Here is a 13,944-nt window from a genome sequence, read left to right on the forward strand (position 1 = left end):
GCCCACCCAGAACCCACTCCTGGCTAGGACTGGGAAATCCTTCTGTGTAAGCTCAAAACTGTTGCCTTTTCCATTCCATTCAACCGCTTCTCAGCAGCTGCAACCAGGTCAGCCACAGCTAACTCTACTGAAAGCAAAGAGTCAGGTACCCCGCAAGTACTCCCAGGCCACAAACGCCCGTGACTATAGCCTCTCCTTACAAATGCAGGCCCTTTTTAGAATTTTTTTTTTTTACTGGAAAAAGTCTTTTATAAAAGACTTATCAATAAATAAATAAATAAAAAGCTTAATAAAATGATTAAATTAGAATGCCAAAAAAAAGAAAAAAAGGCTTAGTCAATTTTTCTAACAAGAAAAAAAAATCTGTGCACCCTCTTGCTCATGCCAGAAATTTTCTCTAACAGCAGAAAAAGCAGTCACTCCAGTCGACTTAGAACAAAAACTACTAGTTAAAGAAACACAGCAAAGCACATTCCTTCTAGGGCTATCAGTCAATCAAGCAAAGAAAAATGTCTGACATCAGAGTCCATCTTGGCTTAGCAACAAGAAGGAAGCGGAGAGAGCGCAAATCCATTCAACATCACTGGATGGGTGTGGGATCCCCCCCTGCCCCGAGGCAAAGAATGACAGAAATCCCTGAACAGGTGAATAAATCTGAAAGAGGCTGATATATTTATGAGGGCTCTGAGACTAAACACAAAATTTGGCAATGAATAACTGGGCGTTATTCTGAGAGGACTGGGGAAGATCAAGAGAACGTCATAAGGGATCAAAGGACCAGAAAAGGCGAACACAGTGCTGTGGAAAATCCCTGTCAGCCCAAACATCCATCCTAGAATCAGGTTTAGACCCTTGGTATTACCTTCTAGGGCAGAACTGGGCCTCCAGCCTGATTGTATAAACAAAGTTTTACTGGAACAGAGCCACACCCACCTGTTCAGGTATGTCCACGGCTACAGTGGCAGTAGCTGTCACAGAGACCATACGACTCACAAGGCCAGAAATATTTACTCTTTCATCCTTTAGAGACAAAGTCTGCGAACCCCTGTTCTCTACAAAAGCAACCTGGTATGAAAAAACTGCCTTTAATGACTTACACTGATTATCAATAGAAGACCAATGGCAAGATTTACAGAAAGGTCTATTTCCATTAAGTAACAGAAAACATATAAATTTCTAAAATTTGATAGACCAATTAAATAACTTCCATTCAGTTACACACTATTCCGATTAACACTTTGGATAGCTATTAGCAAACAGCTCATTGTATCGGCTCGTTATATACATAGTATGACAGCTGTTATTTTAACAAAAGTTAAAAAAAAGAAGTTATCCTGCTCAAAAAAATTAAGGAATGCTTCAAGACCATCTATCTGTCCTTCTCATTTCCACTGCTCACTAAAAACCATGAAATATATTCTCTAAGTGTTTTCCTTATTCTGTAAAGATGTATAATACACAGGGATAATCAAACTATTAATCACCAAAAGAGGAATCAGCAGTTTAGAGGTTTTATAGCTCTAAGAATGAATGGTTCTACATTAGTTCTATGTATAAGTTCAAAATTTCTCAATTGCCTTTATATCCTGCAAATAAATATATTTGATTACAATTATATAAATTCCCTATAAAATTGAAGGGAGGAAGAAATGAATTGAAACATTCGAAAGTATGAAGAAATGCTTCTTAAAACATCTTGTTATATATTTATAGAAATGCTGATAAAATAATTGCTGGTAAGGCAATTCAGAGCAAACATTAATCACACATGTCATTTCCAAAACACCCTTAGTATTATGCTAAGTTTGCTGCCACGTTTTATGAATGATGTACTAAAACACCTACCCACATAACTCTTGAGCAAATATTTGAAGGGACAAATATATTAATTTGAATGAAACCAGGAATGTGGACAGTGTATTGCTTTATGCAGCTGCCCTGCACATTTTTTAAACACCAAAGCCTGTTTTAAAAAAAAATCAAAACCTGAAAGGAATTTTGGGGACCTATTACCTAATTAAGCAACTTCTTTTCCAAAACTGCATTAAGTAATCGTTATTCTCTCCTCTCCAGATGCCCTGAACAGTGGCTACACTAGTAATACTGGAAAGATACATTTTAAAACATCAGGCAGTTCCAATGAAAACAGTTTTTGGTTATAAAACTCTCTAATGATTTCTCTGACTACATATTTAAGTTAAAAAAAAAAAAGAAATCTACATTTCAGTAAATGCACAAGAGTCGGGAAGAAAATACTTAAATGTTTGCAATAAACCAGAGCCTCACACTGCCAACTGCAACCACCAGAAAGATGAAGGGAGGGGAGTACGAGATCAGATACTCCTGCGCACAAACTATACCCGCGTTCTGGTCATGTGGAGACTACAAAACTGAGTTTTACTATTCGGGTAGGTTAACACCCGAGGCCTCAAACCTCCCCTCCCCACCAGTACGCGGCCATCATACCAGGCGTGCTTTCCTCATTCTTGGCGTAAGTGCTGCTTTAGGGGCTGGAAAAGCGCTCTTGAAATTGTCCAGCCAGGACAATGTGTGAGTTGGAAAGGGCGTGGAGGGCGCTGCAGGTGTGACCCGAGTCAACGACCCCGAGCAGCACAGCAGTGCAAACTAGGAAATGAGTCTGCACTCCAGGGACGGTCTTTACTTTTTTAGGTGAAAAAAAATTTTTTTTAACTGTGGAAAGAGTCCCAAGTAATTGTAAAAACGCTTAAGGATTGGGATTCTGACATTTCTTGGTTTTCATTTTCAGATAATTTCAAAGAACGAGGAGGGGGCTCGTGAAAGAAACGCGTAAAATGAGGAGGGGTCTTGTGAGAGCCCCTCCTCCCCTCCATTAGTCACACCAACCGGTGGGTCCAAAGCGCGGCTGAACCTTGAAAGGAGACGAGCACCACGGGGTCCTAGGAACCTGCCGCTGCGCCCTCCTCATTTTACGCCTGTTTCTCTCACAACCTCCCCTTACACTGCCCGTTTACCCCACACGCCCCCCATCTCACAAGCCCCCTCCTCGTTTTACGTGTTTCTCTCACAAGCCCCCTCCTCGTTTTATGCGTTTCTCTCACAAGCCCCCCCTCCTCGTTTTGCATGTTTACCTCACAACCTCCCCTTATCTTGCCCGTTTATCCCACACGCCGCCCCCCTCCCTTGAGCCCCCGGGGCCGGGGGAAGTGCCCGCCCTCCAGCGGGAGCAGCGCCGTCCTCACCGCGCATTGGCTGTGGAGGCCGTCAGTCTGAAGGGGGCGGGGCCTCCTGCTCGAGAGCCGAATCTCAGGACCGCGCGTCTTGCAAGGTCCCGGGCTGCCCCAGACCCCGGGAAAGCAACCAGCTTCCACTAGGGGTGCCTTAGCCTTTTAGTTTCGCCGCCCTCCTCTCGCCGTCCCCATAGTTTCTACCCCTTTGACGCCTCCGAGACGCAAAGTTTTTCAAAGTTCCAACATCTCTCCCCCACCCCAGCAAGCTCCCACCTAGTCCAGGGCCAAGCTGAGGATGCTGCGGTTTTAGGAGTGAAGCAACCTGTGGACTGGATCTCCTCGACGGTAGCGAGGGATCCCTTCGTCTGGAAATGAAGTTGCTTACGCTTTATGTTAACCGTTTTGAGGGCACTGGCCTTCATCAAGCGTTACAGCCAAGAATACTCGGCATCAATTCAGCAAGAGTTGCCACAAAGCATTACAGAGTTAATTGTATCTCTTGTCTAACTATTCACCCTTTCAGTGTTTGTCTGATAGTCCCAAACGTACCATAAACTTTTTGAGTGAAAGTACTATGCTATTCTCCGACCACACCCGGAGCAGCTCAAGCTCCTAAACAGAACAGATGGGTCTCACACACACATTCTGTACTTTATTCTGTAATGCAACCTGGCGAGACACTCTGCTGTAGCCTGCTGGGAGTGTGCATACTCCTTGAAACTGCAAATTCCTTGGAGAAGGAATTAGAAACAGTGGTTCTAATTATAACGGGTACACAATGCTCTACAAACCATGGGCATCTGATCGTTTCAACTGCATCCTTAAGATCAGTAGCCTCAAAGGAGGGGAAAAATCATTCCACTTCTGCAATGTTTCTGACTTTCAATTCCATCACCAACAATGCTCAAGGTTGGAAACATATCTTACTGTAAAATAAGTCTATTCTTAGTATCTATCCCTAACAAGACCTACAGCTGTGCAAGAACAAGATTCACCTGTTTGAAACATCATCTCCCAAGGCCTACAGTATATAGGAAAGAGGTAACAGGGATTCTTAAATCTCACTGTAGGATCCTTCCTCTAGGTTGTGTTCGATTCCTGACCCTGTCCTGGGGCAGTGTGGTCTTACTTTTCTCCTTTCTTCTCTGCGCTCCCCTTCGCCTCTCTGGCTTGGGCCTCAGTGTTCAATGTCTTTATTTCTTTTCCATTGCCACTATCACCACCAATGTTCGCTACTGCCTTGCAATCCCTCTCCCTGACGCTTCCTAGTTCTGACAGAGTCCCAGGAAAGCTCCTTCTCCAACAGACCGGTAACCCTCCCCGCACTTCTCAAGGCCGGTCTGCAAGGCTCCCACCACCCACCTCTCCTCAGAAGTTCGCTCTGCCCAGTCCGGCTGAGGCTGACGGCTGACAGCTGAACCCAACCAATCCACGTGGAATAAATAACCGCCGCCGCCAATGAGCGTGCGGCGGGAGGCGGAACTTCGCCAAGTTCCTCGGGTCCCCGAACCGAAACCTGTTGCGCCGCAGCCGTGGCCGCGGAGTTTCTTAGTTACGGCGGCGGCCTCGGACGCCCGAGCCGCACGGGGCACGAGGCTCTCGCCACCGCCCACGACCGGACCAAAGCCCCCGCCCGCTCGTCCGCGCGCCCCGCACAGCCTCCTCTCCCCCTGGCGGGGTCCCGAGGCTGCCGCGCGCGAGCCGGACCTACCTCCCCTCCCGCCTGGCTCCCGCAGGCGGCCCCAGCCGGCGGGGCCCCGGCCCGCGCGCCAGAGACCCCGGTGGCGACTCACCAAGAAGCGGGGAGCTCTCCGTTCTCCGGCCGGCGAGGGACCCGGGGCGGGCGGGCGGCTCGGCCAGGCGGTGCCGCGCACAGGCCCGCTGGGCCAGGGGCTGTGGCTGCTAGGCCCGGAGCGCTGGCCACCTCCCGCCGCGCCGCCCCCGCGGACGCTGCAGGCACGGAGACCCACCCTGTGCACGGCGAGGCGCGTCCGGAGCGCGAGCTTAGCGGTGGCCCATCCTCCCGAGACTCCCGCTCCTCCTCCAGCGGCTGCTGCTGTCAGGAGTGTAAACATCCCGGCATCCCCGAGGAGGGGGCGGAGCGGGCGTCGGCACCGCCCCCACGCCGAGCCCCGCCCCCGAGCCCTGCTCTGGCCGCACGATGCATCCGCTGGCCTCCGCGGAGGGACCCCTCGACTTACGCGCTGGAGCCCGGGCGGGTCTGGAGAAGCCGTCCTGTGGTCAGGCCGAAACCTATTCCCCTCTTTCCGCCAACTTCCCTCCAAGCCGGGGGTCGGCTGCTTTTTGAGAACTTTATGTTTAAGTGCCCTATTTGCAAGCGGTCAGCCAAATTGGTGACAACGCTTTCTTCTTCTGGATCATAGCGTTTTGATCCCATCGTCTTTTCCTAGGTGATGTAACTGCCTCTGCGCTTGAGAAACTTACATTAAAGTAAGAGACCCAGCTTAGAGGACAGTGGCTTTTAGGACATTCCTGAAAGCGGAACTACCTGGTTTGGTCCCTAAGAGTCTTTGGGGGATGGAGGGACATTTGTTATATCCCAGAACCCTAGCACATGGAACTGCAGAAGGAATGCTTTGAATTAAGCCGCTTCGCTACTTCAATAACCTGACACGCGTTACCGGAGGACACGGCTAGAAGGCAGTATAGAGTCAACCACACCTTGATTGCAATCTCAGCTCAGGGGTTATTAACTCTGAGTATTATGTTATTTCATCTCTCCCAAGTCTCAGTCTCTTTAAATGTAAAAGGAGAATAGTAATAATACCTGTCTCTAGAACTAGGCTAGAATTAAATGAGATACAGCAAAATGCTGAAGCACAAGAGCCTGGCATAGAAGTGCTCATTAAGCAGTTGCTATTACTCCTAGGTCCGTTCACTAGTTTGGCTTCCCAACCAAAGGGATTCGAGCTAAGAATGAGTAGATTATAGCTCAAATGCTTAAAATGTTAAAGCCATGGAATTAAGATTTTGAAAGTTTACTTTTAGAACGAAAATAATTCAAAATCTCAATAGTAGATGTTGACTTCAGTGGTTAATAAAGTGTTAATAAACCTGCTAGACACTGTTCTAAGGAATAAAGATAAACCCTTACCAAGACACAAAGTCCCTGCTCTCATGGACCTTATATTGTAGAAAAGGTAATAATAATGTAATAAGCCAATAAATGCATACTATGTCAAATGGTGATTCATTAAAAAATAAAGCAGGGTATGAATGGAGAGCCATTGAAGGGTGACCAAATCGACTTTGGTTTGCAGAGAATAAGCTCTGCTGTGGAGAACAGATTCCAGGGTAGAAACTAGTCAAACAGTTAAAAGACTAGTATAACAATCAGGTAAAAGATATTGATGACTTAAATTGTCGTGCTAACAGTGGAGGTGATAAGCATGGTCAGATCCCAGATATATTTCTGGGATATATATATTTCCCAGATATATTAAGATACAGCCAACAAGATTTAACAATGAACTGAACTTGGGGTAGGAAAGTGGGCAAGAATGAAGCCAATGATTTGGCATTTGAACCAGGTTGCTCTGTCGAGTCCCACCAAATCAAAATCAGTCAAGTAAGGACAGTGTCACTTGAGTTATACACAGGCACACCCAGCAGGGAAAATAACCAGATATTCCCAGGATTAAGACATTTCACCCTGGTTAAGGTTTCTAAAAACTATCTTTTGTACCACCTTTTAGAAATGTACATGGGTCGATAGGTAGATAGATAATCAATAAAACATGCTTAATTAAATGAACTACACATTCGGATACGGACCAGACATTTCACTGGTATGAGGAAAACACTTATCCCTCATGAACAGTGACTGATAGGGAAATGGATCAAGACAGAGCTCATGAAGCCCCAGAAGTATCCTATCATGGCTAAATGATGCCCAGAGTGTTGAAAACATCCCTATGTGTCCTGTTTCTTCACCTTAAAAGACTACAAAGCTACAGCTAGATAGTGTACAGTGTTTCAGAAGTTGTGAAGACTCTCCAAATCCAATGCACTTTCTATCTATGACTTTTCATCACCTCTGTGCTGATAGGGGAGGTTGTCCCCTTGCCCTGGGCCCCTGGCCTAGAGCAAATGCTCATGGAAAAGCAGAGAGTTCTGGCCAAAGAAGCTCCTCTGGTCCGAGGGATCATTAGAGCAGAGTCCAGGTTTAACTGCTTTTCTATTCATCTCCCCACCAAGCTTGCTTCAAAAATGCTTGCCTGGCTCCCTGAAATGCACTAATTACAGTCCTTTATACGTGCTACTTAGTGTTTATACCTAATTACCATGCAATACTTACCATTAACTATCAGATTAACTTCACCGTAAATGGTACTTGATTATGACACTTAAAACCTTTCATATATATGTGTTATTATATATGAAAGGTTTTAAGTGTCATAATCAAGTACCATTTACGGTGAAGTTAATGCTAACACATATATATGGAATTTAAGAAAAAAAATGTCATGAAGAACCTAGGGGTAAGACAGGAATAAAGACACAGACCTACTAGAGAATGGACTTGAGGATATGGGGAGGGGGAAGGGTAAGCTGTGACAAAGCGAGAGAGAGGCATGGACATATATACACTACCAAACGTAAGGTAGATAGCTAGTGGGAAGCAGCCGCATAGCACAGGGAGATCAGCTCGGTGCTTTGTGACCGCCTGGAGGGGTGGGATAAGGAGGGTGGGAGGGAGGGAGACACAAGAGGGAAGAGATATGGGAACATATGTATATGTATAACTGATTCACTTTGTTATAAAGCAGAAACTAACACACCATTGTGAAGCAATTATACTCCAATAAAGATGTAAAAAAAAAAAAACGCTTTCAGTTTACACCCTGTCTACATGTTTTGTTATTCATGTAGCTTTGCCGGCCCACACAATGAAAAATACAAAGTAGAGGTAGTACTGATTATCAAAACCATTTTTTATCTGTAGGTTAACCCAGACCTGATGTACCATAGCAATTCAGGGTCAATGCAACTTCTCCGTAAGGAGAGAAGCTTGCTAAAAAAAAATGTTTTCCTGATGAAGAATGATGAAGTCATATTAAAAATAATTCTCCTTTGAAAGAGATCCTAGCCAGTGGGATAGACCAGAAAGGTCTAGCCTTCTTGACTCATACACAGTGCTGGCAACAGGTGTACTTAAAAAGCAGCTAGTGATCCTGGCAGCCGCTGAACTTGGCAGCTGACCGGTGATGAGGCTTAGTCAAGCTGTTGAAATGTCTGGACTAACCTGGGCCAAGAGAAAGAGGTCAAAGTGCACACCGCAGACAACCCCAGGGAGATCACTTTCCTCGGGGCCTGGCTCTGGTCACTGTACAGTGGCAGAAAATAAATCTCTACCGTGCTGTAAAAACACTCACGAAAAATATTTGAAAGCTACTTTTTCACTTTCCTGGCCTCTTGCATGTGATTATTAACGGATCATGCAGATGAACTTCCCTTTAAAGCAATAAAATGTGCCTTAATGTTATCCTGCCATCAAACACCTAGAATTCAAAATCACAGAAAGACAACTCTGCTATGTCCCATCTATCTAGTTCTGTACTTTGAGAAGACAGTTCATGGTTTATTTTAGCAGCATACTGACGGCAGCTTTTTCCCAGCTATTTTTGTAGTAGTTTTAAAACTGAGGAATCAACACTGTATATATATGTATGTGTGTGTGTGTGTGTGTGTGTGTGTGTGTGTACACACATATGTGTTAGATATATATATATTTAACATAGGGAAATGTAATATTTTATTTTATTTTTTTAAATGTTTTTCTTTTATTTATTTATTTATTTTTGGCTGCATTGGGTCTTCATTGCTGCCCGTGGGCTTTCTCTAGTTGCAGCGAGCGGGGCCTACTCTTCGTTGCAGTGCACGGGCTTCTCACTGCAGTGGCCTCTCCCGTTGCGGAGCACGGGCTCTAGGCACGCGGGCTTCAGTAGTTGTGGCACGAGGGCTCAGTAGTTGTGGCTCGCGGGCTTAGTTGCTCCACGGCATGTGGGATCTTCCCGGAACAGGGCTCGAACCCATGTCCCCTGCATTGGCAGGCGGATTCTTAACCACTGCACCACCAGGGAAGTCCCTAATATTTTATATTGGTTGCAAAACAAGAAAGAAACAGCACAACTGGCCGTTTATGTTTATATCATGATTTCCTCTGGTCAACAGGATTCAACTGAATCTCTACTTTTTGACTCTTACTACAAAAGCCAGAGGGCCAATATGCAGTAGGCAAAGAGTCAAAGCAATGAAGGAAATATACTCAGGAATGATTTTCCTTTTCACACTGGTACATCCCATCCTTGATGTGGGACCAAACTGAGGCCATTTCCCAGGGTGCCCTTTCCTCCACCTTGGTGGCAATTTCTCTGATCTATGCTAACAGAAAGCCCGGTTAAAGATAAATCTAAAGAGTGCAGGTTTCTCTGGAAAATTTTGTGTGCATGTGTCTACCCTGAAAGGGGGATGCTACAAATGCTCTGTGATCTCACAAAGTTGAATGGGAATATCTCAGAGTCCTGTCTAATTTCTATCACCCTCTACCACTTCTGTGCTCTCACTTCTGCCTTGGGATGCACCAAATTCGTTCAGGTCTGAGCAGTTGAAACAGTTGTCTATTTCCTACGAAGGAGAGAAAATGGAAAATAATGTTTTTCTTCTTGATTTTAATATTTCACATAGATAAATTGAGAGGCTGCCCTTAGACTACAGATCCAAAAGGGCATCACTAACAAAGTCAATACAAGAAGTGAAAAGTTGCATCCAATGTTGTTTTCCTCTTTCTAACCCTCTTTGCTCACACTTGAGCCTTTATTGCTTAAAATACGCATCTCTTCGATCTTCTGTTTTCAGCTGTTCTACTTAAGGGTGGAAGTGCATTTAAAAATACCTCAGTAATGATTTCTTCAGCAGTTCAACTGCACAGTTAATGTTCAATCTATTTGGAAATACAGGATGTGAGTAAAGCCAGATTTGGACTCATGCCATGTCAAACTCAAAGATATACCGAAAGCAGGCTCTCACTGCCTTTATGACAATAAGCCTAGATAATCATAAACACCCTCAACACCCTCCATAATTCTGCCATTGAATTCACCATCAGGTAAAATTCAAATTATGGAGACACTTTATTTCTTCTTTTTTATAATTAATTTTTACTGGAGTATAGTTGCTTTACAATGTTGTGTTAGTTTCTGCTGTACAGCAAAGTGAATCAGCTATATGTATACATATATCCCCTCTTTTTTGGATTTCCTTCCCATTTAGGTCATCACAGAGCATCGAGTAGAGTTCCCTGTGCTATACAGTAAGTTCTCATTAGTCATCTCTTTTATGCCTAGTAGTGTGTATATGTCAATCCCAATCTCCCAGTTCATCCCACCCTCCCTTCCCCCCTTGGTTACCATAAGTGTGATCTCTATGTCTGTGTCTCTATATCTGCTTTGCAAATAAGTTCATCTGTATCATTTTTCTAGATTCCTCATATAAGCGATAGTATACGATATTTGTTTTTCTCTTTCTGACTTACTTCACTCTGTATTACAATCTCTAGGTCCATCCACATCTCTGCAAATGGCACAATTTCATTCAAGATGTGGTACGTGTATACAGACATCTTATTTCTTTAATCACTCTGTCATATCAGCTTTCCTATGGAAAAGTTAGCATTATGTAGAGTAAGAGGCGCCTGGGAAAACACTTCCTAGAACAAAACAGTCATTTCCAAAGCTTGAAAATTGGGGGCAAAAATGAGAAATATGCTTAAAAACTTGGTGAACTTCCGATCCTTAAAATTCAGGGCAAGAACCTTTAAATTCATAAACCATTCAAGTACTGGGTAAGGCAAACGAATATTTATCCATAGATTTATGGGATAATTCCTTCTTTGAAAGAGTAGAAGACAAACAGTAGACTGTCACCCATGGAAACCGCAAACAGTCCTAAATGGACAATTTTGTTACATTTGCCCATTAGTGTTATTTATTGCTGTATTACTAATAGGTTTATTTAATCTTCAGAACTTTTAAATTATTTATATAAATATCTACTTATTTTATATTATTATTATTTTTAAAATATAAATTACTTTTAAAGTTGCTCATATATATATATGTAAGTAACTTTTAAAAATTATTTAAGAATATATAAATATACACACACATAATGTATAGTTTGGGCAACCAAAGTATGCAACTTTAAAAATTCTGTTTTGTTTTTATTTGTCTTTTCCTTGCTCATATTGAAAGGTAAAGACAATCATTTTCTGAAGACAAGTAAATAATAAAAATATTACTTCTTCATGTTCTAAATTACATGAAATTAATACTTCCATCAGGCCTATATCTTGTAACTCCAATCTAAATAGTTAGGTATGTTTTACAGTTTTACAATAGGAAGTTTGTAGAACTGTCAGAATATAAACTAGAAATGATTGGAACAAAACATGAAAATTAGTCGTGTCATGTCAATGATTGGTTAGTTTTAATTTCCTATGTAAAATTTTTAATATACATTTCTGTAATTACTACATTACCAAGCCTTTATTCCTAATACCTAGCTAGTGAGTTTATGGACAATTACACTATCTTGAAATCTAAATATGTAGAGAGATTATATTAAGTCAGAACAATCATATCATCTGAATCTTTGCTGCTGATTTTTTAGCCCCTGAAAGCTAGAATCTACTTTTATGACTTTCAGAATCTACTATTTTAATTCTTTTTATGGATAATCTATATATTTTCCTGTTTCATGATTCTTTAAATTTATGTGTGTACAAAACTGTACAAAAATCAAAACCAATACCCTCCTCTGTTTCTTAACATATACTGAGATAAATCAGCTGCTGTGTTAGGAGATCTTCACACCTTTGATGGGGCAGCAGCTCATGGACCAGTTCTGGGACCAGTGCAGCTTTGGGATGGAACTTCATCTGTGTTTTGCCCCTGGGGTTCTACCTGGGATGCTGGAGTGTGACGTGAGGCAAAGAAAAGGTGGTGGGGCTGAGGTGGGGAACAGAGGTACCAACTGTAACAAAGCACATGGAGGTTTTCCAGGCATCACATCTCAGGGTAGCAAAAGGAGGATGACCCTCATGCACTAACAGGCTTGCTATTCTCCTTTACTAGTAAAGCAGAGTAATAACCTGCCTTAAAGTAAAACATGAGAAACTTACAAAAGATATGGCCTAAAATTAACTGCAAGAAAAGAGTCCGTAAACTTGGGACTTCCCTGGTGGTCCAGTGGCTAAGACTCTGCACTCACAATGCAGGAGGCCCGGGTTCAATCCCTGGTCAGGGAACTAGATCCCACATGCTGCAACTAAGACCCGGCACAGCCAAATAAATTAAAAAAAAAAAAAAAAAAAAAAGAGTCTGTAAACTTGCAAAGTAGGCTCTCAAATATCCTTCTCTACTGAAATTAAAAAATGGAATTTAGCTCATCTTTCTGGCCTGTCCAAAAGCAGGAAGATGGGCTAGGTTCACATAAGCTTACCTGTTAGCTTACTATATCACAGAAGCTCACACACAAGCCAATTAGCAATCCAGCTCCAGAAATACATGGAAGTAAGTCCAGCTTATCCTTCCTTCACTCTCATTGCCCTTGGTACAGAGTTTGGTCCTCCTTTATCATCACGGATTAACTATAAATTGTTAGTTTTGTAGGTTTAAGATTATTCAGTGTTAGTGCATGTTACTGTGGTTTGTTTTTTTTTCAATCTAAATCTTGTAATTAATATGTAGGCTTGCATTCCTTTGGTTTCTAAATGGTATCTGATCTTTGAAATCACTGTTAAAGTATACCTGGTTTTGGAAATGAGTTACACTTTAAGCCTAGTTAATGAGCCCTTGTGGGGATGAGGAGACAGTCTGGAGGGAACCAAGGATAAGAAGCTCTGAGAGGGAATCCCATTGGCATAGGCAGTCCAGGAGTGCTTCTCTGAGGAGGTGACACAAAGTGAGATCCAGACAGAAAGGAGGCAATAAGGCTTAGCCCCTGCATGAAGGTCCAAAGGCAGCTATGTCTGGTTTTTCTTCCTTCCACGTGGGAAGAAAGGAATGCAGAAGCTCATGGGCCTGGGATTACAACTCAGTGGCTTCATTTTTATTAACTCATCAATATCAAATTACTATTGATGTAATAAATAAAGTTTCCATCCGTGAAAAGGAAAATTGGAAGTTTCCCACCAAGAAAGCCTCAGAATTATGCCCATTCTTGGGGAAGAGGATGTCATTTTCTTTTCTGCCCTTTTTCTTGCTTTCTTTCCTCTCTCCTTTCCTTATCCTCCCCTCCACAGTCTTCTTTCCTCCTTCCCTTCTTTCTTTCTTATTCCTTCCTTCTTTTCTTCCCTAGACATATTTACTGAGTATCTCCCATGAACTAAGACTCTTTTGGAATCTGCAAATACAGCATTTCACTGTTTCTAAGACACCTTTTTTCTGTTTTTAACATTTAACATCTGTGAAGTTGGAATGCTTCTCATATTCAGTGGTGTCTTAGAATCAATGAACTATGATACAAAGGTGCAGAACATTAAATCTCTGTTTTTAAAAAACACAAAATATTTAAACCAAAATCTAAGTATAAAATGAAAATTAAAAGTAAATTGTATACAAGGATTAGTGAAGAAAGTACCAAACCAAATCTTTCTACTTATTCCTTTGCAAGTTCTATTTAGAATTATTTACTTTACAACTCAGTGTTTGCT

General features: G+C 42.6%; 1 protein-coding gene and 1 non-coding gene across 5 annotated transcripts in view; one reads left to right on the forward strand and one right to left on the reverse strand.

Moving 5' to 3' along the window:
* Positions 1-5,198, reverse strand: part of NEK7 (NIMA related kinase 7) — a 150,326-nt gene extending 145,128 nt beyond the window's left edge. For 3 of the 4 annotated variants that reach the window (XM_060293901.2, XM_060293940.2, XM_030884079.3), the window contains exon 1: positions 5,003-5,141. The gene's annotated coding sequence lies outside the window, so the exon portion shown is untranslated. Of the gene's footprint in view, positions 1-5,002; positions 5,142-5,179 lie in introns of those variants that run through there. The other variant, XM_030884080.3, reaches the window with a different exon arrangement.
* Positions 5,199-12,464: 7,266 nt separating this feature from the next.
* TRNAV-CAC (transfer RNA valine (anticodon CAC)) lies at positions 12,465-12,537 on the forward strand. Its single transcript has one exon. It is a non-coding gene; the product is annotated as a tRNA-Val (tRNA).
* Positions 12,538-13,944: the final 1,407 nt, after the last annotated feature.

The sequence above is a fragment of the Globicephala melas genome, chromosome 1 (assembly GCF_963455315.2).
Source record: "Globicephala melas chromosome 1, mGloMel1.2, whole genome shotgun sequence".
Taxonomy (NCBI): Eukaryota; Metazoa; Chordata; class Mammalia; order Artiodactyla; family Delphinidae; genus Globicephala; species Globicephala melas.